Raw genomic sequence first — 27,921 nt, 5'->3', positions numbered from 1 at the left:
CCACTGAGCTATGGTCCTTCCCTGTAAACCACAGCTGGCCTTTTTGATCTGCTCACAAGGCCCATTTTCAGCTTTAAGACAATTACGACATTTTCCTAGTGCATTTCTTTAACCTAAAGAGCAATCACCCTCATGGCCTTTAAACCATGGAGGACAGATGGTTGCAAAGTTATGTGAATACAGCATACAGCAGATTCAGCTGTGTGTAAGCAGGGTCGGGGGCAGGCTCTGTACAAAGTATCAAAATGACATCATGCCTAAGAAAAGCAGAACTGCCTCCGATTCACATTTACTATGATTCAAGCTTACCATAAATGAATACTGAACCATGTCTCAAGCTGAAATTCGTAGCATTCCAAAGTGTTCTCTTACTTCCATTTTGCAAGCACCATAATAAATTCTATGATGTAGTAATTCTATGAACAGCAATTTCACCCATATGCAGGCCACCTTCCTGTATATACGTTTAGGTATCACAGGGATACAAATACAAATATGATTTAGAGCAGGGTTTCTTAAACTTGGGCCCCTAGATGTTGTTGGACTACAAGCCCCATCATCCCCAGACATGGCCTTTGTGGCTGAGGATGATGGGAGTTGTAGTCCAACAACATCTGGGGGCCCAAGGTGAAGAAACCCTGATTTAGAGGCTGGATTCCTCTAAGTACCCATTTCAGGGGAGCAACAGCAGGAAGGAGGGCATGCCCTTACCTCCTGCTTGTGGGCTACTGTGTGAAAGAGGATGCTGGACTAGATAGGCCTTGGGCCTGATCCAGCAGGGCTGTTCTTATACATATGGGTCATATTCTGGGTATTTAAGAGAATGTCTTCTTCGTTGTGAGCCCCACCACTCACTGAGATCATCTAGAGAGGTTTGTTTGCAGTTGCCACCAGCTAGTCTGGTGGCTATGCAGGGATGGGCCTTCTCTGTTGCTGCCTGGAATGCAACCTTGGAGAAGCTGCTGCCAGTCTGTGAAGACAATACTGAGCTAGATAGACCAATGGTCTGACTCAGTATATGGCAGTTTCCTATGTTCCTATGTTCCCTGCGGAAATAAGACCCTCCCCATCTCTGACAACTTTTTAAAAGTCTCTAAAGGCTTATTTTTTTCACCCAAGCTTTTTAACTGGCTATGGTATAAAAATGTTTTAAGGTTTTGATTTTTGATTTGTTTGATGTTAAGATGGGAGTTCGGGGTGGAATACAAATCAGAAAATATAATTAACAATAAATAAATACCACTTTTGAACAAAGGTTCCCAAAATGGGTTACATAGCTAGAAATAAACAAAATGGCTCCCTGTCCCCGAAGGGCTCACAGTCTAAAAATAAACATAAGATAGACACCAGAAACAGCCACTGGAGGGATGCTGTGCTGGGGATGGATAGGGCCAGTTGCTCTCCCCCTGCTCAATAAAGAGAATCACCACTTTAGTGGGTAGTTTCGGTTATGCACGATTTTCTATCATCACTAACTAAATTGGTATACGGCTTAAGTAGCCACTCTCTCCTCAGCTGGCGCATTGGGGAGATTTAAAGAAGTGGCGTGAGAGGCACAGACTGCTCCATCCACTCTTCCCTCTTGTGCTGCTTCTTTAAACCTCCCTATGCATCAGCTGAGAAGCAGGAAGAGTGGCTATTTAAACTTTACACCTCCCCAAGCTTCTCAGCTGACACATGGGGAGGTTTAAAGTTTAAATAGCCACTCTCTGCACACAGGCTGCTCCATCCACTCTCACCGCACTAATGGATTGTTTAGCTAAATAACCTAACCCCATTTTTTGGGTTGGGTCAACCACTCCACTGAGCCACCTAGTGGCACAGTGGGGAAATGACTTGATTATCAAGCCAGAGTTTGCCGGTTCGAATCCCCTCTAGTATGTTTTCCAGACTATGGGAAACACTTATATCAGGCAGCAGTGATATAAGAAAGATGCTGAAAGGCATCATCATCTCATACTGCGTGGGAGGAGGCAATGGTAAACCCCTCCTGTATTCTACCAAAGACAACCCAGGTCTCTGTGGTCATCAGAAGTCGACACTGACTCGACGGCACACTTTACCTTTACCAACCACTCCAATATCGCAGTTTCTGGAGACATTCCCCACTACCGCCTGGTGATATTAGAGGGCAGGCATAGGCAACCTTGGCTCTCTAGCCATTTTGAACTACAGCTCCCATCTTCCTTGACCACAATAAATTGTGATTGGGGATTATGAGAGTTGTGGTTCAACAAACAGCTGGAGAGCCATGGTTGCCTACCCCTACTAGAGGGCCCCCTGGATTTCACTTCTTGAACTGTCCCTAGCAGTGTAATCTAAGCAAAATAACTGTTTGGTCAACGATGGGCCTCAGCTACTAGTTGAACATAATGTGTGAATAATATCCATGCATACCAGTCTGTATATGTGTGCACTGTACACAGATTGTATGAAAGTTGAAGATAATTTGTAAATAGGGCTCTATGCAGGACAGCTGCTAGGGTTGGTGTTCCCTTTGACTGTAGTTCATCTTTCTCAAGGGACTGCTTGCCTACTTTGTGAACCATCTCGTGAAAACTGCATGGCAGTGACCTCGAACAAACTGGCAAGGGCACTGAAGTCTCAGCCATGCAATTTCTCTGAGCAGGTTCATAAAGTACTCAAATGTTTCCTTGTCAGATTTTTTTCCTTTTAATTGAAACCCATTGAGAGCACTGAACCTCACACAGGTGTCTCAACATGTGGCCCTCCTGCAGATATTGGCCTACAACTCCCATCATCCCTGGCTATTGACTAGTGTGACTGGGGATGATGGGAATTGTAATCCACAGCTGGGGGCCACAGTTTGAGTCCCCTATCCCAGCAGCTGTCCTGTCTGTGTGTGGGGTGTGTGTTAAAGGCATGGTCTTATTATCATCTGAGGAGGAGATACCATCGGCGTTGGTACATGATGAAAGTTTCAGATGATGGAACAGAAGCTCCTTAGCCTCTGTGCTTCTCCACGCATCTACAAGCCATTTTGTACATTACCTTTACAAAACACATGGCTACTTTTCACCCACGTGAGCTATCTACTTGCACAATGGACTGGCAGCTTATGTTATGGATCTCTGGTGTAGCAACCTTCTTGAACACTGAAAGTAAGGAACAGTGTATTCTTTAAAGATGAGTCACAGTAGGATATTGTGTCAGTCTGGATTTGCGATCTGATTGATAGACATAGCAACATAGGAAGCTGCCATATACTGAATCGGACCATTGGTCCATCTCGCTCTGTATTGTCTATGCAGACTGGCAGCGGCTTCTCCAAGGTTGCAGCAGGCAGGAGTCTCTCTCAGCCCTATCTTGGAGATGCCAGGGAGGGAACTTGGAACTTAGTAGATGCTTTTCCCAGAGAGGCTCCAGCCCTTAAGGGGAATATCTGACAGAGCTCACACATGCAGTCTCCCATTCATATACAACCAGGGCGCACCTTGCTTAGGTAAGGGGACAAGCCATGCTTGCCACCACAAGACCAGCTCTCCTCCCATTAGGCCAGCTCTCCTACCAGTAAGTTGAATGCTGGTTCTTTGTCTTGCTTCTGGCCTGATGGCAGGTGATGCAGCTCTTTTGTTGAAATTCAGCAGGTGTGGCTGGGTAAACAGCCTAGATGGAAGAGCACTGGAATGAGATGTAAGCCACTCTGAGCCCCTTGGAGGAACAGCTAGCTATAAATACAATAACCCATTTGAAGCTTTTCATCTACCAAATAAATAAAGCAGCATTTCCACATCAATTCATGTATACATTTCTTCTTTACCTTATCTTTTAAAAGCTACAAACACTTTAAAGGTAAAGTGTGCCGTCGGGTTGGTGTCGATTCCTGGCGCCCACAGAGCCCTGTGGTTTTCTTTGGTAGAATACAGGAACGGTTTACCATTGCCATCTCCCACACAGTATGAGATGATGCCTTTCAGCATCTTCCTATATTGCTGCTGCCTGATATAGGTGTTTCAAATAGTCTGGGAAACATACCAGCGGGGATTCGAACTGGCAACCCCTGGCTTGATAATCAAGTCATTTCCCCGCTGTGCCATTAGGTGGCCACAAACACTTTAAGAACAACTTATTTCTCCTGGGACAAGAGGGAGGAGGTGTCTTGGTGGTGCAGCGGGGTTAGCCACTCAGTGCCATCCATGGCTGGCTCTTCCCAGTTCAACATGACCATACTGGAAACTTGCCGAAATTAATTCAGGAATTAAGAAGGCATGTTTGCACTGATGGCAGAGAGGGAATTTCCAAAGTGAAGCAGCCACAGAGTCTGATGTGTCAAGCTCCCCACAAACTCAATATCCCATCTTTCCCCCACCCCACCTCACCTCGGAGAACTTTAAGTGAGGAACTGCTCCTCAAGTTTTCCCTCTGTCTGCACCCCTGACTAAATGCTTCTTTGCAATGTCACTGTTGGGCCTTGGCCAAGCTCCAAGACAGGTTGCCGCTGGCAGGCCGGTTCTTGGGCAGGCAGACCAAGACTAAAAGAGCCAGAGGTAAAAGGCCAGAGCAGGCCAGGTGAGGCAGTCTGCGTGATGACACTGCGGGAGAGATTTCTCAGATTGGGGAGGAGAGCTTAGGAGAGTTCTTTAGACTGTGGGTCAAGTCTTGATTTCTCCCACTTACTAGCATTCTGGCTGTTGACAGGAGGGCAGGTAGGGTTTAGAAACCACTCTCACTTTCATGGAGGAATTTAAGTTACATAATGTTGTTAAAGTTTGAGGGGTGGGGGCTTACCTAAGGCAGCAGAGCAGTTGCAGAAATGATGTTGCACCCCAGGCAGTAAAATGACTGGGAGGCAAGTGGAACAGCAGCAGCCACTAGTTTAAATAAGAACACTGCCATGACCCCTCTGCTGCCTTGGGTAAGCCCCCCGCAAAGTCAACCCACTTTTGTGGTCCCCATTACCCCCCCCCAGTTTCCCCCCTCAATGAAAATATCAGCAAAAATGGGGGAGGGCATTTTATCCAGCCCTAGCGCCTATTTCAGGGGTGGCCAGGAGGCTTTACAGACAGGGCTTCTGCCCCAAATCTCCTTCAGAAGAGAGAGTGTGTGTTCACATACCAGCCAAACTTACCCCAAAGTCCCTTCAAGATCTTTGGACACACTCCACACACAAATTGGGCTTTGTCTTGCAGATTCTAGCTTATCTTGATGTATTTCTGGGTTTTTAAAATGCTGGTTTTAAGCTATGTTTTCTGAAAACATAGCAAACAGGGAGGGGCACTGAGATAGAATCATTAGCATGATTCTAAGGGATACTCTCTTTAGAAATGCAGATATAGCTCTTTAGAAATCTCTCGCTCCCCACCCGCATTGGCTAGAAGGAAAACATGGAGGTATGCCATTTGAACTTGGAAAAACAAAAACCAAGAGCAGAGGGGAGGGGCTGCTTCCCTCACTGCTGCAAGTGTGATTCGAAGTGGCTTCACTCAACATTTACCCCGCAGTATGAAGCCATGTGTGAATAACTCCCAGCTGAGGTTCTCCAACTGTCATTGAACTGCAATTCCCATCCCCTCCAGCCACAATCAATTATGGCTAGGGCTGATCAGAGCTGTAGTCCAACAACACCTGGAGAACCTCAAGTTGGGTGCCGTGCCCTATTAGTCCCCCAAGACACCTGGTTCCTCCGGAGTGACTGACTGCAGTTTTCCTTCCTGGTCCTGTGGGATGTGAGGCTCTGGAGAACCAAGACTTGGGTCAGCTAGTCCCTCCCCTTCTAAGCTATCCTGGTGGTGCAAGAGATAAGAACCAAAGGGTGGTTGCTGTGGGTCCCAATTCAGCGCGCGCGCACACACACACACCCACCCGACACCTTACAGTTGCAGAATGTGAGGGAAAGGCACCTTTTTGAAGTGGTCATTTGAAGTAATACTGGTATGTGATGGACAGGTCAACCAGTTCAAAAGCACTGATAACATTCTGCAAAGTCTGGTTATGTGCCCCGGCTTCCGCCATCTGATTCCACATATCATCTGAAACCAGATACCTAATCAACTCACATTAACTCAGCTTCTGCATCGTCCCTGTCAACCATCTCGTCACACGCTCTAGAGACTTAGGGCGGCTTTGCACGACGGGTGGTAAATCTGATCTGCCCCTTTTGCGTATTGGCAACCCACCCGTGTCGGGTTCCCAAGCAGCACTTCCCTAAGATATGAGGTGGGTCACAGATGTCAGGTTCCCAAGGGAAGTGCTGCTCAAGAGCCTGATATTGACATGTTTGCCAACAGCACAACAGGAAAGGGATCACTCTGGGAGTGTGCGCTTGTTGGGAACCAGCAAATTGCACCAACCAGACTTGGTGCTAGTCTTGTGAAGTTGCCCAGGGTTACTGGCTTCCTCAGGGTCTTTGCCTCTGTAATGGCGTGTCCATGTGTTAAATCTACAATAAAGGTGGTGTTATTAGCATGTCCCTCTCCTTGCATTACTCATCAAGATGGAACAACACACAGAGTGATCACCTTTGGATCATGTTCTGCTTCACGGGGATCCCGCAGCATATTGCTCCCTGAGATGACCATTTGGCTGCTTGCACCGCTGAGCTGACCCCAGTGAACTGACCCTGAAAGCTTGGACTGCCCTGTGACTCATGTATTTCTCTCAGTTACAATTTCCAGGTGTGAGCAACCCTTAGGGGGCCCCTCCCCATCGCTACCCAAAGCAAGGAGAGGAGAGCTGGTCTTGTGGTAGCAAGCATGACTTGTCCCCATAGCTAAGCAGGGTCTGCCCTGGTTGCATATGAATGGGAGACCTGATGTGTGAGCACTGCAAGATATTCCCCTCAGGGGATGGAGCTGCTCTGGGAAGAGCAGAAGGTTCAAAGTTCCCTCCCTGGCTTCTCCAAGAAAGGGCTGAGAGAGATTCCTGCCCGCAACCTTGGAGAAGTTGCTGCCAGTCTGTGAAGACAATACTGAGCTAGATAGACCAATGGTCTGACTCAGTATATGGCAGTTTCCTATGTTCCTATGTTCCTATTTTGCACTCTCACACAGATGTCTCAGTGCATTTCTTCATACCAGGCATTTGCAACTTACAGACTGGCACAGGATGTGGTGATGGTCACTAACACTATTAATCTGAGAAAGAATAAACTTCCACGTTGAGAGGCAGTATGCCAACTGCTAGTGTGCAAGAGAAAATACAGGTGAAACTCGGAAAATTAGAATATCATGCAAAAGTCCATTAATTTCAGTAATGCAAATTAAAAGGTGAAACTGATATATGAGACAGACGCATTACATGCAAAGCGAGATAAGTCAAGCCTTAATTTGTTATAATTGTGATGATCATGGCATACAGCTCATGAAAACCCCAAATCCATAATCTCAGAAAATTAGAATATTACATGGAACCAAGAAGACAAGGATTGAAGAATAGAACAATATTGGACCTCTGAAAAGTATAAGCATGCATATGTATTCAGTAATTGGTTTGGGCCCCTTTTGCAGCAATTACTGCCTCAATGCGGCGTGGCATGGATGTTATCAGCCTGTGGCACTGATGAGGTATTATGGAAGACCAGGATGCTTCATTAGCAGCCTTCAGCAATTCTGCATTGTTTGGTCTCATGTCTCTCATCCTTCTCTTGGCAATGCCCCATAGATTCTCTATGGGGTCAGGTCAAGCGAGTTTGCTGGCTAGTCAAGCACAGTACACTGTATACTTTTCAGAGGTCCGATATTGTTCTATTCTTCAATCCTTGTCTTCTTGGTTCCATGTAATATTCTAATTTTCTGAGATTGTGGATTTGGGGTTCTCCTCAGCTGTACGCCATGATCATCACAATTATAACAAATTAAGGCTTGACTTATCTCGCTTTGCATGTAATGCGTCTGTCTCATATATCAGTTTCACCTTTTAATTTGCATTACTGAAATTAATGGACTTTTGCACGATATTCTAATTTTCTGTGTTTCACCTGTATATTGTAACAAAATGGCAGTTTTTATTGGCCTAAAAAACTGAAAATACAGATCCAACAATAAAAACAATCTCATGAAGATGGACATAAAGGTAAGGTAAATAAAGTGTGCCGGCGAGTCGATTTCGGTACCCACAGAGCCCTGTGGTTTTCTTTGGTAGAATACAGGATGGGTTTACCATTGCATCTTCCTATATCGCTGCTGCCTGATATAGTACCAGCAGGGATTTGAACCAGGAACCTTCTGCTTGTTAGTCAAGCATTTCCCCACTGTGCCACTTAAGATGGTACAAAGATGGACATACAGAACAAAATTTAATGTGAGTCACGAAGGCCACCAAAGGTATAACCATTTAACATGAAAACATACACCTCAACCATTGAACATTGATCCCGGCAGGCTTGGTTTGTGGTTAAGGTTATTGGCCTAGATAACCAGTTCTTTTGTGAGTTAATCAATCTGTTAATGGCTCTGTTAATAGATGCTGTCATGCATTTATTCATACGTGGGAATAAAGAGTGAAACAGGAATTTGTGCCACTGCAGTCAGTTGATCACTGAGCATACATGTATTAATGCAAAGAAAGGCATGTCTAGCTTGACCCTTAGTTTGGCAGTCCTTTTAGCTACTTAGAGCCTAGCTGATGTTACCCAGCCACGGAGAGCAGCTGACCCCAGGAAGAACCAAACAGCTGGCTCCAGGTTGCCCAACATCCTCAAGTACTGGAAAGAAGTTGTGCTCAGAAAGCAGCTGTGATGTATTCAGCAAACTGAATGACGGACAGAAAGCACATGCCGTTATTCTTTCCTGAGTGGTATCAGGACGCTTTCCAGATTACACACTGTTCAGCAGTAAAATGCTTCGGTTTGGCAGGATCGTTTTGAAAACATATTGATTTATTTATTTGTTTGTTTAACATATTTTATACCATATTTTTATATTTTTATAAATAGCTTGCTCAACCCTTCTATAATGGGAAGATACAGCTATTTTTTTTTTTTTTTGCGATGCACATGCAACGTTGTAGGACTAAAACGCAAGGATAAAATCCGAAAGAAGGCATCAGAAATGTGAACAGTACCTTGCTGACAGCGCAGGGACTGTGATGTTGAAACACAGGCATTACGGAAGCACACGTAGTGGACATTAGTGACACTGTTTTAGCATGTAACCTGGAAAGCGCCAGTTGAACCATCCAGCTCAACAGGACCGTCATGATACCTGGGTTCTGGAAATAGATGAGGGGACAAAAGGAGGAAGGGTTTATATGTGCTGATCCACTAGGGTGCAGGGTGAGAATCTCATTGCATATATATGCAAACGACATATTTCCAGCAATATGGTTTGCATGCACTCATGCTTGTATGTGCAGTGGGATAATTGTATATACCAAAAATAAAAATTAAAAAAATAATGCCAAATGGCCTAGCAAGGGCTCCAGAAATGTTTAAAGTGAGAAGAGGCTGAGAGTGGTCAGGGCATGATGAAAGTTGCCTAATTTTCAGGTACATATCTACAACTGCTTATTTAATGGGCGAATAATGGTTATAATCAATCAGATTCAATATGGGTTGATCGCAATCATGCATACTGCATAGTACAGTGGTTCCCAAACTGGGAGACTCCAGATGTTGCTGACTCCCATCAGCACCAGCTACAATTTATTGTGGCTGGGGATGATGGGTGCTGTAGTTCAGCAACATCTGGAGGCTCCCAGTTTGGGAACCACTGGCATAGTAGAATATAATAAGGAAAAATCTAAAAACCAGTAATCGATCAAAGTGAAAATTATAGATAATTATCAAAGTGAAAATTATAGAAAATTATTCCATTTATGGAATTCAGTCAAGGAATACTCTTTTTATAATAAAGCTAACCCATTTTTCCCTTCAGAGAAGGAAGGAAGGGGCATAACAAAGTAAAGTATTTTGCAGAAAGCTAGAATCTTTTCATTTACTAATGGAATGCCAGGTTGCATTTTGCCCATTCTGGGGTTTGTATTTTGTTTACTTTGCTTTTCTCCTATAGGTGCGTGTTGGGGCCTACCCTGCTTTCCTACTACAATCTATAGACAGCACAATTTGTCCAGCAGGGGCTAACAGTTGTGCTGTTGAGTCGGTGTCGACTCCTGGTGACCACAGAGTCATGTGGTTTTCTTGGTAGAATACAGGAGTGGTTTACCATTGCCTCCTCCTTCACAGTATGAGATGATGCCTTTCAGTACCTTCCTATATCGCTGCTGCCTGATATAGGAGTTTCCCATAGTCTGGGAAACATACCAGCGGGGATTCGAACCAACAGCCTCCTGCTCTCTAGGCAGGTTGCTTCCCCACTGCGCCATTAGGTGGTTTAGGGCCTAACAGTACAGCTATGTATTTAATTAGCTGCTGTATGTCAGCTTACCTAGGAATAAGTTCCAGTAAACTTACTTCTGAGTGAACATACATATCATAGGGCAGTTAGATTATAAGACTACTCCATTTCAAAAGGTGAGAGCAGGCTGTAAAGGGTTCAACGTTAAGTTAAAAATTAAATTCAAAAGGGATCCCAACTGTACAGAAAATGTGGTGTTCTTGAATATTTTAGGATGAGAATGAACTAAAAGTTCACAGCTCAGAGAGCTTGGACTCTCCACGCTGAACCTCAGGTGACTCTCTCTTTCTCCACACATGAGCTCTCCTCCACACTCACCTCCCTTCACAGCTAAGCTCTGCTCCCCAGCCACAGCGAGCAAATTTCTGCAGTTAGCTGCTGGGCCCTCCTCCTCTTTTATCACTTAGCCTTTATTACAACAGTAGCAGTCTCCCCCACCCCCTTTTTTTTTTGGCCTAATCATCCCTAGAGGCTCAGCCCCTCTGGCAATCTTAGGAGGCAGTAGTAGCAGGAGGAGGGGGATTCTAGTCCCTTCTGCCACCCCCTTCTAGGGTCCATTTAGCCTAAGAAATACATGCGTGGATCCAACTTTTGGTGTGACTCAATACAGACAGTTGGAGGCTTGTGGATCCAAGCCAATGACTCGTTACTTGCTACAGCAAATAATAATGGCCTTGCTAGATTGGACCAGCATTCCGTTTTCAATTGCAGCCAGAGTGATGCTCTCGAAGCTTCTAAAGACAGCATGGTGGTTCTAGCCTTTCCTATTGGCTGTCTCCAGCATTTGCTATTCAGATTGAGCTGTATCCCAGCGGAACCTGGAGGTCCCACTTAGCTATCACAACTAGTAGCCATTGATAGGTCTATCTGGCATTGTGAATGTAGCTCCTAAGCTAGTGGCCAGTATCACCTCTTGTGGTAGCGGATTCCATATGTTAACTATGTGCTGTATTGCCTTTTGTCAGTTCTGGAGTCTGGATGTTTCTGCGATTCAGCCAGTGGAGACCCAAGTAATGATAGGAGTGGTGGAAAGCATAAACGGCAGGCACAAGGAACTGATTAGTGGCAGGAAATTACACTCCCAACAGTGTCAGGAACAGGGTGAGGAACTGGGTAGGCTCCCTGCTTGCCAAGACCGTTTTTTATTTGACTTCTGCTCCCGCCTTCTGGAGGCCAGAAAGCCTCCAGCATTCGGCAGTGGGCCCCATGTGTGGGAGGCTCGAATAAACGGGGGCCATTTCTGAGAGTGTGAAAGGGTAGAGAACAATGCCGCAGGAACTTGGGTTTCCCCCGAAAACTCTTCCTTGGGCAATGCAGTGCCAGCATTGCCAGAGGATTCCATTTGATGTCTTTGTACAGCAGTTGGTCGAATTAAAGGCAAGTCAGAATCCTTAGCACTTGCTCGGTCTGTGCTCGCAGCTCAGGCCTCCCCCCTCCCAACATCCTTGCATTACTCAGCTCACATGGAATCCATTTGTCTCTGGCACAGTTCAGGCACATTTGCACTCCAGGATTTATCTCGTGTTTGCTGAGCAGTGAAGTCAACAAACGCCAGACGTGAAGTGGTCCCAGCTGTTTGCAAAGGTCCCGTCCCGTTCCTCCCTTCTTGGCCACACTCTGCACTCAAAGACAATGATCTCACACAGGCGGAAAGCACCAGAATGGCTTTGTGAGGAGGAGGAGGAGGCGGCGGCTGCTGCATGGGTGGAACTGGCTGAGCCCCAGGTGAACAAACCCAGAATAGATCACATAGAAAAGATCAAACAGGATTTTTCTTGGGAAGGGAGCGTCTTCCGCACTTGAAATAAACAAACCGTCACCATATTCCAAGGTCACTATGAAGCTCACTTGAGGCTTGGACCCCTCACAATATGCTAACCTACCTCACAGGGTTGTTGTGAGAATAAACAGGGAGAACCTATGTATGCTGCCCTGAGCTCCTTGGTGGAAGGGTAGAATGGAAATCTTACTAATAAGAATGACGGTTGAAGGACTGAGGGAAATGATTGAAAGTAGTCCCATTGGAACTAACAGGGGAAGTCAAGAAATTCAGTGAAACTACTTTGTGTCGTGCACTTACTGTTGTCTGTCTTACTTCCTGATTTTGATTGCAATCTTCTTTGGGACAAGGAATCCTGTCTTTTTACAGAACTCTGTAAAGCATTCAGAGGTGGTAGTGCTGTAGCAAGTATGTGGGTGGGTGTAACTGCAACTATTGTGAAGGTATTAGCCTGTAAAGCATGTAAGTGCTAATACAATGAAAACAAACTAGCTGGGCCGGGCGTAGAGCATCTGCACCTCCACTGGCCTGCTTCTCCTCCCACTGCCCAGCCCGCTACCCCCCGCCCCGCCCCCCCGCTGTCCGCCAGCCTGCCACCTCCTCCCACCTGCCAATTCCCGCCACCTCCTCCTGCCCACCAGTCAATTCCTGGCGGCCGGGCTGGCCCGCCGACACCACCTGCTCCCTGCGGCCGGCCTGCTGCCGTCTGCTGCTCAGCCCGGAGCACATTTCTCAAAACCATAAACCATGCCTCTCAAAACAGAGGGAACAGTTGCATGAAGAGCAATCCATACTTGGTTTGAAGGCACTGCTCTACCTTTAGCAAAGCAACAACAAGAACCTGGAAATTCTGTGGACTGAAAAAGAAAACGAACTGGACACTTTCCAGACGAGACCCTACAACGGGGTCAGGACGTATCTCAGAAGTGTGCTTCCACACTTCCTGCGTCGTGACACTGCAGTCCCTACGCGGACAGCAGGGTGCCGTTCACATTTCCAATGCCTTGTTTCAAATTTAATCGCTGTGAAATAGAGCTAGGATGTCGTATATCCGGTGTGGAAAAGTTGCTGCTTTTTCAGGTTGTTCGTTGCTGCGAGACTGCCCCCCACTGCTGTTTACATTTTGAATGTGACTTGCCCGAACGGAGGCATTTTGCTGTTGATGAGCAGCTAGTCTGGAAAGCACCCAGGCACTGGATGGGAAAACACAAGAGAAAAAAGATTTGAAAATGAGATCGTGAAGGCTCTCTGTAAGAAGAGAGTGAAGAAAGAGTGGCAGTTCCAAAGTATGCATCTTATCTGGAAGTGGGGGAAAATATTTCTGAAGTGGCAGATCAGAGAGGGAGGTGATTGCAATTTTATTTATTTTTATTTTTTTTGGCCAGGATTGATCTAAAAGTGTGTGTTTGGGGTGGGGGGAGCGAACATTTTCATGAAAAATTCTCCTTTGTTCCTGCCCCCCCAAAGTTTTTTTGGGGGGTATGAACATGACAGAAACTCACAGAAAAGGTATGTACCCCACTCCCACCCTCCCTTCCCCTACACAACCCCATCTCTGCACTTCACTTCTCTGGTATCTGGTGGCACTGACAGTGCTCCAGAATGAGGTCGAGCCTTTCTGCAGTCACAAAGGGCCACAGCTTCACTTTCTGCTCAGAACTGGCCTTCTTTTGCCTAGCAACAGTGATGTTATCAGACAGCTAGTTTGGCTAAGGTAACAACACAATTGTTACTAGGCAGAAGAAAAACAAATAAAAGAATTGAAACTGCAGCTGACTGGGGCAGCAAACCAGTACGCAAAAAGAAAAAAAAAGGGGGGGGGGAAGTAAGCATTTAGGGAATCTTTCAGAAAACATTTGCACACAGATGCTGCTGCTTGCACCAGAAAGGTTCACCCTCAAATATTCAGCACTTACATTTAGCAGAAATGTTTAATGCTAGCATTGGATGATCTGGTGCTGGGGTTTCAAGTTGGAGAAATCAACTTGAAAGTTGGAGAAATCAACTGGAAAGGTTTCAAGTTGCAAACATCAGGGGGAACAGTCATATCAAACAACGGAAGTTAAGAACATAGCATAAGGGAGAGCTGTGTGGGTCATCGCCAATGATGGCCAAGAACAGGTGTCTTCATGGTACCTGTGCAACTACAGGTACCATTTGGATATCACACTAATTGTTATTGGCCTGTGAGAAATTTCAGCCAAAGTTGAATGCTCTGCTCATTTCTCTTGGCACCATGCCGAGGCAACCATTCTCACCGTACAGTGCTATGCTTTGCCCAGAGCCTCTGAGGTTCCTTTAAGGGAAATGGAGCCCTCTTAAACCCCTGTACTGTCTTGCAAGGCATTCATGGAGTGCTGAGGTATGTTCCAGTGTAACTCTTCCCAGTGCTTTCCCCATAGAGCTCTTTAGAGAGGGCTTTCTCTCTCTCTTAAAGGGCTCTTCCAGCACTGAGAAAAATACAGAATTGTACAGAGGCAAATGGCTCTCACACTTAAGTTCTTTTTTGCCACCTCCAAGCAATTTATTTCCGATGTAGACAGTTTCTAAGATCTGATTTCTATGTAGGATATGGTTTCTGAGGTGAGTGCTGGTATGGTGTAGTGGCTAAGGGTATACACTGTATATTGGAAGTCCCTGGTTCAAATTGTACCTCTTCAGGCACAATCTCACTCAGTGGCCTTTGGTAAGCTACTTGTATCTCTGCTTCATATGCCTTCACCATTAGCAATGTGATACTGACCCCATCTTACAGGACAGTTGCAAGGATTAGTGAGACACTGCATGAAGTGCTTTAAGTACGTGAAATGTGGTGTAGAGATTAATATCACATTCTCCTTATAATTACTGATGAGACAGTTTCAGACATTATTTAGGAAGGTGCTTGGAAACCTTAGCCCCAAGATATTGACCTAGAAGCAAAAGTATACTCTAGAACAGGGATTCTCAACACTGGGTCCACAGATGTTATTGGACTTCAACTCCCATAATCCGCAGCCCCAGTGGCCTTTGGTTGGGGATTATGGAAGTTGAAGTCCAATAACATCTGTGGACCCAACATTGAGAATCCCTGCTTTAGAAAATGAGACACATATTCAAAGACCCTGGAATCCAAGGGTCTGTAAACAAAACTCACTTCAGAGGGAATGAGAAGTTTTGAGATGTTTAGCTGCACTACAGGCCAGGCAGTGAGGTCGCTGACTCCTTCACCCATAGCCAAGGAAAGCAACAGAGATGCACAATTCCACTTTATTATCATAACCTCATGGACTCACAGAAGCTGCAGAGGAACTTGCATATCCGGGCTGTGTTTTGGCCTAACTGCTCAATTCCCAAACAGTGAATTGAAAGCTATGTGGGGATAAAGTGTCTAGCTATGGATGACTCCTAGCCGTTGGCCAGAGTCAGCTCAAGTGCACAAGCCGTTGCTCAGGGCAACAGTGTGTTTAGTAGCATCAATCAGGCAATGCCCACTGCAAGAGGTGTCCCCACCCCCCAGGACCTAGGAATGTTGTAGAGCAGGGGCTCTCAAATGTGGGTCCTCAGCTGTTGTTGGACTAGAACTCCCATCGTAAAAGCTGCATAAAGGCTGGGGATGATGGGAGTTGTAGTCCAACAACATTTGGGGACCTAAGTTTGAAAACTCCGGTTGCAGATGAGGTGATGGGTAAGGACAACACATCTCGGACTGAATGATGATGCAACTGCCTGGGGTGGCAAAAACGTGTTGGGTCAGAACCAGCCCTGTAGGAAAGACAGAGGGTGAAGACAACCCTATGACATTCTAAAGTGCTGTGGATGTGGCCTGAACATGTATTTACTGCCATGAAAACAAATGCAGTCGATGTGGGCTCAAAACAGCTTTCACCACACTGAGGGTGAAGACAGAGAGTGCATACAGAGATACCTGGATCGAAAGAGCATGATCACCTTTTTTTTTTTTTGGCTGCTTCTGGGAGCACTTTCCTTCCCCCATCTCCACATTTACAGTCTCCCAATTCAAAGCTCCCTCCCTTGCCCATGTTTTGGGCAGGCATCCCCTTATTTCCTGGAACAGTGTTCAAAGTGCTTAAAAACAGAGGAATGTAATAGTTTTCAGAGAATGCCCAACATACATTTTAAACCAGTAACCATGCAAACACATTAAACCAGTAACCATGCAAACACATGCAAAAGTTACACTTTCTGATCCAGAAACCCTTTTACACAATCCCAGAACCAGCTGTGACATTCAGCACAAGCTCAAAAGGCATACTTTTTATGTTCAGTCTTAATTCAAGGTGCTGGCTTTGATTTAAAAGCCCTGGAAGCAGAAAATATGTAAACTAATAGTTGTTAAATGGACACTCAGTCCGCAGCTAGTGGACACCCAGTAAACATGATTTGGACATATAACATTCACATTAATTAATCCAAAACCCTTAGGTTTACGATGACAAGATGCTTTACATTTCCACTCTAAAAAGCATGGAAATTCCAAGTTAAAGTGCTCATCTTAATTTCCACACCATATAAGCTGTAAAGACTGTGTGGGTGCTGCCCACTCACTTGCATTTGTGCTGGCAAAGCCTACAAGGGCTAATGACATCACCGCCTGGTGTGTGTCACTGGTCAGTGATGTCATTAGCCCATGTGAGCTTTGCCAGCTCCAGCAGGGCAAGGGGGTGGATGGCAAGCTGGCTCTTTGCGGGCATCAGGGATGGAGGCAGGCAGGCAGGCATGGAGGTGGGTGGCTAGGGGGCAATGGTGGGAACTGCCAAAAAAGCCCATTTTCCCCTGATTCATCTCTAAAAATGCTGGTGGTTCCTATGGAACCAAAACAGGTTAAAAAATACGTTCACTTGTGAAACATGGGCCTGTTTGGACCTTGCTAAACGATTGTTCTGAACAAAATATATTACTGTATATACTGAGATTTTCTGAGATTATACTGAGGTTTTCTATATCTTAATCATGGGCATAGCACCCACTGGACAAATACTGTGAACGCAGTGCTGGCCATTTAACTTCTGAAGGGGCCGCGTGGCCCCTTTGGGAGTTAGATTTGGGCTGTCGCTGCTTTTGCCGTGAATGCAGCAGCCATTTAACTCCTGAACAGGGCGCATGGCCCCCCATCAGGAGCTAAACCACCACCCCCACGTCTGACGTCAGACGTGGGGGTGTGTGTGTCGTGGCTGCGAGGTGTGGTCCCTGATTGGGTGCAGCCCAGGTTCTTTGAACCCATTTGCCCAATGGTGGCTCCGCCCCTGGCAGGGGCAGTAGTAGGGAGAGTTGTTGCCCCACCACCTGCGTCTGACATCAGGTGCAGGGGGCATGGCTTAAGGGGCTGGGTGTGTTGTCCCCTGGCGCCTGGGGGTCTCGCTATGCCCCTGATCTTAATTATTTTCCTTGTAAGAATTCTGCTACAGCTGGACATGTTTTAGGAGAAGAAGAAAGAAAGAAAAAGGAAAAAACCCAGAGCCTCACCACATTGTGAGGAAACAATGAACACCCAGCTGCAATTTTTTTAAAAAATGCCTTTCCTGGAAGGCCTGGGCCCTGCAAAGCTTAGGGGAGTGAATGTCTCTTAATAGGTCAACAGCAAAGACCTCCTCCCTCTCTTGACTGAAGGAAGGAGGCAAAGCAGACCTTTCACTGTTGTGGTATAATCTTCCCTATTGAATGTGCTACTCCAAGAGCAGGTCAAGCGCCGTCTCTCTTACATTACTTCCTGCTGTGAAATTTAAGTGGCTGACATCCAGACTCAGTTACTTGATACTTTATCTCAGGAGTTATTCTAAAGCACTACTTGATTTCAAAAGGAACTAGCTGACCGGGCACAGAGCATCTGTGCCCTTAATTCTCCCTGACTTCTCCCTGACTTTCCTCCCCCCTGCCCACCTGGAAGCCACCTCCGGCCAGCCTGCCATTCTCCTCCCGCTGGCCGCCTCCTCAGGCCGGCGCAGCTTTGCCCGCCAGCTGGCCGCCTCCCCAGGCTGTCACAGCTTAACTCGCCCACCAGCTGCCTCCTCAGGCCAGCGGGGCTTCGCCTGCTGGCCGGCCGCTTCCTCACACCAGCGTGGCTTCAGCCGCTGGCTGGCTGCCCACCTCCTAATGCCTCCTCTGTGCCAAAAGCCTGGAACATTCACGAATGGTGCCGCCACTCTCGCGAGAGGTTGCCATGCGTCCCCACGCATTCCCAATCTTGGAGAATTAATTATATAGATACTCAGGAGTCATTTAGTCTGGATGGCAGTGGGGTTTTTTTAGGACAACTTTTTAAAATGGCAAACTTGAGATGGGTGATCTTGCAGCATAAACAAACGGGTCCTGTGGCACTGTAAAGACTCACAGATTTAGCACAGGATAAGCTTTGGAAGAGTGGTGGAGCCCACAATGTCAGATTTATAAAGTGTTATCCTCAGCTGGCAAATATGTATACATGGGTGCTGAAGAAAAAATGTAAACAAGAGTGCCAAAAGGCTATGTAATGCAAGAATGACGTTACAAACAGGGATTTTATTGCTGCTGATTTAAGGTTGATACAATTCTACAAACAAATTTTACAAACAAAACTGGTAAAAACTTAGCTTTAAAGACATAGCCACACAGTTTGCCTGATGTTGCTTCAAGTATTTTATTTTTAAAAGTGTGACAAATCCATTTTATAAATGAGAGAGAAAAATCTTATTCTGCACTGCAGAAGTCCTGGGGCTAACCCCTGGTGAGCTGCTCCTTCAATTAAGCCCAGAACACAAAGGGGGCTCAAGCTTAGACACCAGACAAGGAAGTCCCTTCAAATTTTGTGAATAAAAAAAATACACCGTTATTTCCCTGGACCAATCTGGTGCCACCTCATAAATCTGAATGGCCTGGGAAACAGCTAAATAGTTCAGAAAATTAGATGTCTGAAGAAACAGAAAGACCATTTACAGTAAGTTACAAGAGGAATTGGAGTGGCACGGAGTTTCAAATTAAGAGATTTCTAGCAGTGTTGTTGGTGAGCAGGGTAGAACTGAATTAAAAACGTTCGGGGAACCTCAGTGAACATCTGCTTATCTGTGCTTTGAAAGATATTGATCTATGGTTTCATATGAATATAACACAATCATCCACAACTCATTCATTTTTTCCAGGGACTTATTTTTCCACACCAAGAATGGTACCAGAACATGCAAGAAGAATGCCTCTGTGCATGTGGAGAATGATTTATTTTCAGGGCCTCCAATCCAGCATGTGAAGTTTCCTGCCAATTCATCACTGTGTATTTTGGCATTTCAACACTGTTAGGGCTGCCTTCACACGGGGCTTTTAAAACCCTTTAGCTCACATCTCCTCCAGAATGGAGGGGTTGCATCCACATATCAGCCAGACTTACCTCAAAGTCCCTGAGAGTTATCGAGGAGCAGTTCACACACAATTCGGGTTTTTCACTGTGCATTAGAGTGTAGCCCGATTTATATCTGGGGTTAAAAAATCCATTATTTGTGACAGTTTTGGAGGACAACTAGTTTGCATTAAAACTTCCCAGTAAACTTGCAGTAAAGCCTGCTGTGTGTAACTGTCCCTGGCAACAATGTAGCTGTAAAAAAGCAGGCAGAGATCAGGGGCGTAGCTATGGGAGAGGGGGCCCATGTTCACCCCTCTCCCTGGCGGCCCCTTGGAGGGAGGGACATAATGAAGAAAATAGGGAGGGGTGGAGCTGGGGGCCCAGGTTCTTTGAACCCATCCTGGCAAGTTCACTACCTGACATGGCTTCATGCCGCGGGGTATCCAAAGAGTGAATCTGCTTCTCAGATTCTCAGGCCAAGCTAGAATGTGCAGCAATAATTCGGGGGGGGGGGGAGGAGAATGGGGTATGTATTGGTCCCTGATAGCTTGCAGGGACTTTGGGGTAAATCTGCTTCTCAGCAGATTCACAGCTGGTTAATTGGGGGGATTAACTGGACCATTCACATAGGGTCGGCTCCTCTCTGCAATCCCGGTAGATCTTTTTCCTGTGTGCAGCCCCACAGCTTGCTCCGGGTTTTTCCGACAACCAATCACATCCCAGAGGAGCAGGCGAGATACCTTTGTGGTTGTTAGTTTGACAGCTAGTTATGGAAGAAAAGTTGCCAAGCAGCTGGATCAAACAACAGAACGTTTAACCCGAACCTGCAAAATCTCACCCAAATCTTTGCTGATTTTTATCATGAACCTGCCTTTGTGACTGCCTTCATCACCTCATGTTCCCCACACCCCACTCCAGACCATTTAAGAGGCCATGGAAGTTTAAAGGCAAAATCATTGCTTTCTCTCTGTGATGAAGAAAAATGCAGCCTCATGGAATCACCTCAGACACGAAGGGCTCAGGTTACACCGAACCTGTAGTCTCCATTGTTAAGCTTCCAGGCATCCTCCAACAACATCTGCATATGTAAAGCCTATGTTCCTATGGTGACAGGCTTCAATAAGACGAAGCCAGAGACTCATATATGAATTAAAAGTAGCCAAAAGACTAGCAGCACTAGCAAGGCTTGTGTTTCGCTCAGGAATTTCTCCCTCCCCTTCTGGACTCCCTCCGCAGAATGTCAACAATCTGCCACAACCCCCCACCCTGCCTGCACGCTTGCAATTGCAAATCACTCAAAGAGCAGACCATACCCAACACAGCTGTCAAACTCCTCTTCATTTAGCCTTGTGAAAGTGCCAGTTTCGAAAAAAAGCCAATGGCAATGGCCCCTCTACACATCGCAGGAGAAGCGGTGGGGCATACCAGAAAGCTTGGTTTAAAAAAAGAAAGAAAAAGCTGCTGCAAATAGATGATTTTTTAAACTCTGGACATAATTCAGGCCAAGCTAGAATGTGCAGCAGTAATTCAGGGGAAAGCAGAATGGGGCATGTATTGGTCCCTGATAGCTTGCAGGGACTTCGGGGTAAATCCAGGTGATGTGTGGAATCGAACCCTCCATTCTGGAGGAGATGTGAACTAACAGCCATGTGTGTAAAAGCCCCAGGTGAGGTAAGCTGAACCCTTCCCAGAGCTTTCTTCCTCCCAGGTCAGTTCTATTAGCAGAAATGAGCGAGCTGGAAGAGAAGTGCCTGAAGTCATGGATTGGGGATTTTTTATTTTTTTAAAATGTGTTTTGTGTTCACCACTCTCTCCAGCAGCCCCTTGGGATGAGAGAGATAATGAAGAAGATAGGGAGGAGTGGAGCTGGGGCCCCTGAGGAGCTTGGGTTCTTTGAACCCATCTGCTCAATTATAGCTACACCCCTGCTACTAATTCCTGTGCCCATCATGTCTGCTCATGAAATGATGGGAACTGTCCTTAGTAGAGTTCCATTGCATTGTTTAGGAACATAGGAAGCTACCTTATACCTAGTCAGACCCGTGGTCCATCTAGCTCAGTATTGTCTAAAAGACTGATAGTGGCTCTCCAAGGTTTCATGCAGAAGTCTCTCCCAGCCCTATCTGGAGATGCTGCCAGGGATTGAACCTGGGACCTTCTGCATGCTCTTCCAGTGAGCTGTGGTCCCATCCCTAAAGGGAATATTTTATGGTGCTCATGTGTAGCCTCTATCCAAATGTATTTATTTGATTTATAAAATGCAAACCAAGGCAGACCCTGCTTAGAAAGAGAGACAATTAATGCTACCATAATGGCGCAGTGGGGAAATGACTTGCCTAGCAAGCATGAGGTTGCTGGTTTGAATTCCCACTGGTATGTTTCCCATATTGGGCAGCAGCAATATAGGAAAGATGCTGAAAGGCATGATCTCATACTGCATGAGAGATGGCAATGGTAAACCCCTCCTGTATTCTACCAAAGAGAACCATAGGGCTCTGTGGTTGCCAGGAGTAGGGATGCGCACAGAACCAGGTGGGGGTGGCTTGAGGGGGTGGGGGTGTCACTTTAAGGGAGGTGGGGGATGTACCTCCCTGACGCCCCTTCCTCCTCTTCAGCTGGAAGTGGCTGGAAATACCGGGTGCACGTGCGCACATTGTGTGCATGTCTGACGTGCGCATGTGATGTGCACACGGTACTTCCGGCCACTTCTGGCCGAAGAGGAGGAAAGGGGCAGCAGGGAGGTACACTGCCACCCCAAAGGCTTTTATGGACACTGAGTGCTGGCAGGGGAAAAGCGAGGGGAGGGGTGTGCACCCTCCCCCGCCCTTAAAGTGACACCCCCCATCTTCTACTTGTGTAGTAGTAGTGAGCTTGCCAGATATACAAGTGCTCCTGAAAAGTATTTACATGTGAAACATATGGGTGGGGGTTGAGAGTCCCCTAGGTTTCCCCCCCGCCAGCTCCTGATAACTGTAGCGGAGTGTAACAGAGTGGAAATCAAGGCTTGTTAAGTTTATTGAACCAAGTTACTAAGGTTTATTAACTATAACCAAGATTATAAACAATAGTCCTACTGAGTGAAAGGTCATCCTAACAGAAAAATAACGGTCTGAAAGATTCAGTAAGAATTACAAACTGACCAATCAGTCTACAGATGACTGATGCAAACATTCTAAACTCTACCCCAAGCCTATACACAGATATACATATATCAGCGGCAAGAACAAAGACAATGTATATACACATAAATCCCAACAATTACAATCCCCATTAATCACCAGAATGTCCAGTGGTTGACATCTACAGTGCAGTTGATTTCCTCTTTGGTGTCAGATAAACCTCCTCTCTTAAGCCAGTCTATTCTCTCAGGTCCTTTTAAGGCTCAAAAAAGCCCCGGGGGTGTGGGGGCAAGGGTTTATGTGTTGATGAAGGATGAAGCAGGAACATGGGTTTTAAAAAAACACATTTTCCCCCTCCCCCAAAATAGCTATTTGCCCCTCAAGAGGCTATTTCCACAAATAGTTGCTTCAGCAGCAAATAGCTGCTTCAAGGGAGAGATTTTTGGTGTAAAAACAATTTTGGGGGTAGGGTTGCCATATTCAATCTTCCCAAATCCAGGTGACCTAATTTGCATATTATGTGGCAACTAATTTGCATTTTTTATTTATTTGACAGATTTGTTTATTTTCCCTTCCTTCTCTGCTCAATCCGGGCAGCAATCCGGGCAGCACATTTGAAATCCGTGTAAATCTTGGTGGAATTTAGCAGCTGGGTGGAGGAGCCAAACTCTGGGGGCTACCCTAAATTCCAGGGTACATGGCAACCCTAGGTTGGGGGCAAAGCATTAACCCTTTCTCATCATGCATCACACACACCCATGTTGAATCAGGCTCCTCCTAGATGTTTTGGGACTTAAAAGGTCTACTTCCAGTCACTTCATGTTTGAATATTTAAGCCCACCTGTTACTGACAGGCAGCACTGACAGGTTTAAACAACAACTAGCTTGGCCCAAATGACATTTGGGCCAAGGAGAGCTAGGAGAGGAGAACTGGTCTTGTGGTAGCAATCATAACTTGTCCCCTTAGCTAAGCAGGGTCTGCCCTGGTTGCATTTGAAAGGGAGACTAGAAGTGTGAGCACTGTAAGATATTCCCCTCAGGGGATGGAGCTGCTCTGGGAAGAGCATCTAGGCCCCAAGTTCCTTCCCTGGCTTCTCCAAGATAGGGCTGAGAGAGATTCCTGCCTGCAACCTTGGAGAAGTTGCTGCCAGTCTTTGAAGACAATACTGAGCTAGACAGACCAATGGTCTGACTCAGTATATGGCAGCTTCCTATGTTCCTATGACATGTTACATAAGAGTTCCATTATGAGAACCCTCCAGTGTTTTCTCTCTCAAAAACAGCAGCAGGAAGGCACACAGACAGAGCTATTAGCCGTGGAGAGGAAGCATAGAAGTACCATTTGTGAGAGTACACACATACCACACAGCTGTGAGGGTCAATTTGGATGTGGACCAGCATGGAGGGAAAGGGTTAGACCCCCCTCTCCCCCACTTTGCGCACCACAGCCCCAGTTCAAATTCGGTCGCTCCCACTGCCGCTTTCTTTAAGGGGGAAAAAAAAAGAACCACCAGTAGTTCCAGTTGCAAAACTTCTATTATCATGTCTGGTTTGGCCCTTAGCACATGTCAGATTAGACATCTCCATGTAGTTCCACCATCTATAAGCTCCCCTTTTGACGCTGGGCTCAGGGGTGTAGCTATAACTGAGCGAAGGGGTTCAAAGAACCCGGGCTCCCCAGCTCCACCCCTCTCGATGCTCTTCATTATCTTCCTCACTCCGAGGGTCTGTCAGAGAGAAGGGCAAACACAGAGCGCAGGAGAGTGCTGGGAAGAAATTAGTGTCCCTCTGCTGCAGATGTCTGGCCTGCAGAGAAACAGAACAACCTCCTTCAAAACCAGCAGCTAAAATTAGCAGTTTGTGCTCTCTCATCTCTGCCAGCTTCTCAGCATTTTTCACAGGCAGAAATAACTCAAGGAGACACCGGACTAACCTTTTCCCAGACCCGGCTTTTCCATGGGGCTGGTAATGCTAAGAAAGAAAGGAGACTTTGGATGTGTCGGAGTCTGGGAAGCAGAGAAGAGCCTTTTCATGCTGATGGGTGGAAAAGAGCTGAATTCTCTGCTCCAGTTTGGTCAACATTGAGAACACTACATCTTTCTTGGAGGCATCTTTGAACAGGAGTACGTTTTCAGGGCATAGACCAGACTGCTAGTTTATTGAAAGTGAGAAGAATAATTATTTGATTAATCAGCTAAAACATGTTTAATAAGTTTACAATCCTACCATCTTTAAGGCCTGGAACACACATAACAGAACACACACACAGAACAGGAACACACATAAGCAGATGATTCCAATTAAATAACTACCTTCTATAGAATTAAAACTGTCTGCTTCCAGCATTACATGTTTCAGTAACCCATATTCACAAATTGGAGGCGGGGATCTGCATTACAATTAAAATCATGATCCCTTTGGTTTTATCTCTGCCAGGTAAGATCTCCTGGTGGGGGAAGGAAAGAACTCTGATAATGAAATACTGCACAATTATAATAATAATTAGAGCTGTCACCCAGTTAAAAAGCTCTTACGGGATTAAATGTGTTTTAGTTGATTGATCAATTAACTGAGAGAGGAGAGCTGGTCTTGTGGAAGCAAGCAAGACTTGTCCCCATAGCTAAGCAGGGTCTGCCCTGGTTGCATCTGAATGGGAGACTTGATGTGTGAGCACTGCAAGATATTCCCCTCAGGGGATGAAGCCACTCTGGGAAGAAAAGAAGGTTTCAAGTTCCCTCCCTGGCTTTTCCAAGATAGGGCTGAGAAAGATTCCTGCCTGCAACCTTGGAGAAGCCGCTGCCAGTCTGTGAAGACAATACTGAGCTAGATAGACCAATGGTCTGACTCAGTATATGGCAGTTTCCTATGTTCCTAGTTAAATTTGCATATGAATAAATACAATCATTCTGTTGAAAAAGCAAATGTTCTTTGATTTTAGATGCTGATGCACACATAGGAACATAGGAAGCTGCCATATACTGAGTCAGACCATTGGTCTATCTAGCTCAGTACTGTCTACCCAGACTGGCAGCAGCTTCTCCAATGTTGCAGGCAGGAGTATCTCTCAGCCCTATCTTGGAGAAGCCAGGGAGGGAACTTGGAACCTTCTGCTCTTCCCAGAGCAGCTCCATCCCCTGAGGGGGATATCTGACAGTGCTCACATTTCTAGTCTCCCATTCATATGAAACAAGGGCGGACCCTGCTTAGCTAAGGGGACAAGTCATGCTTGCTACCACAAGACCAGCTCTCCTCTCCTATGTAGCATAGGAGACATCAGAAGAGGCATTCCATCCTGCAAGAAAGAAGGAATATCTTTTTTTTTTTTAAAGATAGGGCTTGCTGCCTGTAGAAATACTTGAATAAAAAAATAATATTTTTGAAAAATCTGTTGCCCAGTTAATCAGAACAGCTTTTTAGCCAATGTCTGAAAACTGATTAACCTGTTTACTCAATTAAATACTATAATATAATAAAATAGCTTTTCTTCTGCATTTCCGCTTGCCTTGTCCTAATCAACGTATGATAATTTGAACATTCTTGTTCAGGTCAAATGGCCAGATGACTGTGGAAGAGAAAATCACATGAACTTTGTTAGGAATTATTAACTAAGAAGTCGCTGTGTCACTGAATTCTGGTTTCCAAACTGGAAAACAGAAAGCTCCCCAGTGCCCTTGGTTCATTTATGTTATGGAGTCACATGTTTGTAATCTAAAGGACTCAGGCAGCTTCTTTTCAGTTGCGATGCAGTGAAGAACAAGCTGGCCTTGGCAGATTTCTATTTATTGTCCCGTTCATTACTCTTATTTTTACCCTTGTATTTCTCCTTCAAAGGAGTGCTACCACTGAAAAAGCTCTATTTCTCATAGCAGCTAGTCTTACTTCAGTTCAGAGGTTATTTTCTGATCTCTTGCCAGTTCATTTGAATAGCTGTTCACCTGGCTTGCCTTGGTTCACTGTCTCTTACTTCACAGGTTTCACAGGTTACTTCACAGGTTTATGGTGAGATTAGAATCGGTGAACTGTGGTTTCATAAGAAAGCATTAAGCAAAAATAAGAAGTGGGTTTATGTTTTTTTCTTCTTGTTTTACCAACCATTGAAGGAGCAAAAGGGGGGAAAATGCCTTCTAGGAAACTTTTTGCTTGGGAATAAACAAATGTCTGGACTGCCCTCTGCTGTTTCCTTTAAGAATAACCAAGAAGACTGCCTGGACCATTGTGCTTCCAGTTTTTCAGGTTGTCTGAGGCACTTTCCAGATTAAAAGCTACAACAATGTCACTACGTATCTACTAAGTGTGCTTCCGTACTTCCTGTGTTGTGACACCTCGGTCCTTGTGCGGTCAGCAAGGTGCCGTCCACATTTCCGAATCCGATGCCTTATTTCGGATTTTATCTTTGTAATATAGTGCAACAATGTTGCATATGCGTTGCAAAAAAAGTAGCTGTATTTTCCTGTTGTAGGAATTGAGATTCTGGGGATCATTTTCAATACGATCCTGCCAAGCCGAAGCATTTTACCCCTGTTGTAGCAGGTAATCTGGAAAGCGCTGGAAAGCGCCATCGCTGCTTGTGATGTTTGTACACTCATCTTACTTCCATCTCTGGCAAGCAGGTGCTTTTGAATTGTTTCAAACCCTGCATACAAACAACCATACGTTGGACTGGGACTCTAGAGACCCATGAAGCTCAGTGGGAGTCACTAACGTAGGAGCAGTCACTATCTCTCACAAGGTTGCTGTGAGGATAAAAGAGGGCAACCCAAGTATGTTGCCCTGAGGTCCTTGGAGGGATAAACTGTGGGATATAAATAAAAATACGACTACTATGAATATTTAGGAGCCAGCGTGGTGTAGTGGCTAGAGTTCTGGACTAGGACCGGGGAGACCCGAGTTCAAATCCCCATTCAGCCAAATACTTGCTGGGTGGCTCTGGGCCAGTCACTTCTCTCTCAGCCTAACCTACTTCACAGGGTTGTTGTGAGGAGAAACCTAAGTATGTAGTACACCGCTCTGGGCTCCTTGGAGGAAGAGCGGGATATAAAATGTAATAAATAAAATAAATAAATATACCACTCCTCAACCAAAGTTTTCAAAGCGGTTTACATAGAAAAAGAAATTATACATAAATAAGATGGTTCCTTGTCCCCAAATGGCTCACAATAAAAAAAGAAATGTAAGGCAGATACCAGCAAGAGTCACTGGAGGGATGCTGTGCTGGGGTTGGATAGGGTTGGATTGGTTGCTCTCCTCCTGCTAAATATAAGAGAATCACCACTTTAAAAGGTGTCTCTTTGCTCAGTTAGCAAGTAATAATGACTTCTCCTTTCTCTCCAATAAAACTTCCCAGCAATTGAGGATGATCAGAATGGTCAGCTCCAAATGATGAAATCAATGAGGTGGTCC

At 45.6% G+C, this 27,921-nt stretch overlaps 1 protein-coding gene and 1 long non-coding RNA gene across 4 annotated transcripts in view; one reads left to right on the top strand and one right to left on the bottom strand.

Annotated features, from left to right (window-relative positions):
• Positions 1–27,921, top strand: part of MRPL4 (mitochondrial ribosomal protein L4) — a 57,461-nt gene that overhangs the window by 9,954 nt on the left and 19,586 nt on the right. The window lies entirely within an intron of this gene.
• On the bottom strand, positions 22,420–27,590 carry LOC128342184 (uncharacterized). Its single transcript, XR_008314821.1, has 3 exons — positions 26,401–27,590; positions 24,455–24,672; positions 22,420–24,327 (listed from the first exon to the last, which is right to left on the bottom strand). It is a non-coding gene; the product is annotated as an uncharacterized LOC128342184 (long non-coding RNA).

The sequence above is a fragment of the Hemicordylus capensis genome, chromosome 2, assembly GCF_027244095.1.
Source record: "Hemicordylus capensis ecotype Gifberg chromosome 2, rHemCap1.1.pri, whole genome shotgun sequence".
NCBI lineage: Eukaryota > Metazoa > Chordata > Lepidosauria > Squamata > Cordylidae > Hemicordylus > Hemicordylus capensis.
This window is presented reverse-complemented; position numbering and strand designations above follow the sequence as displayed.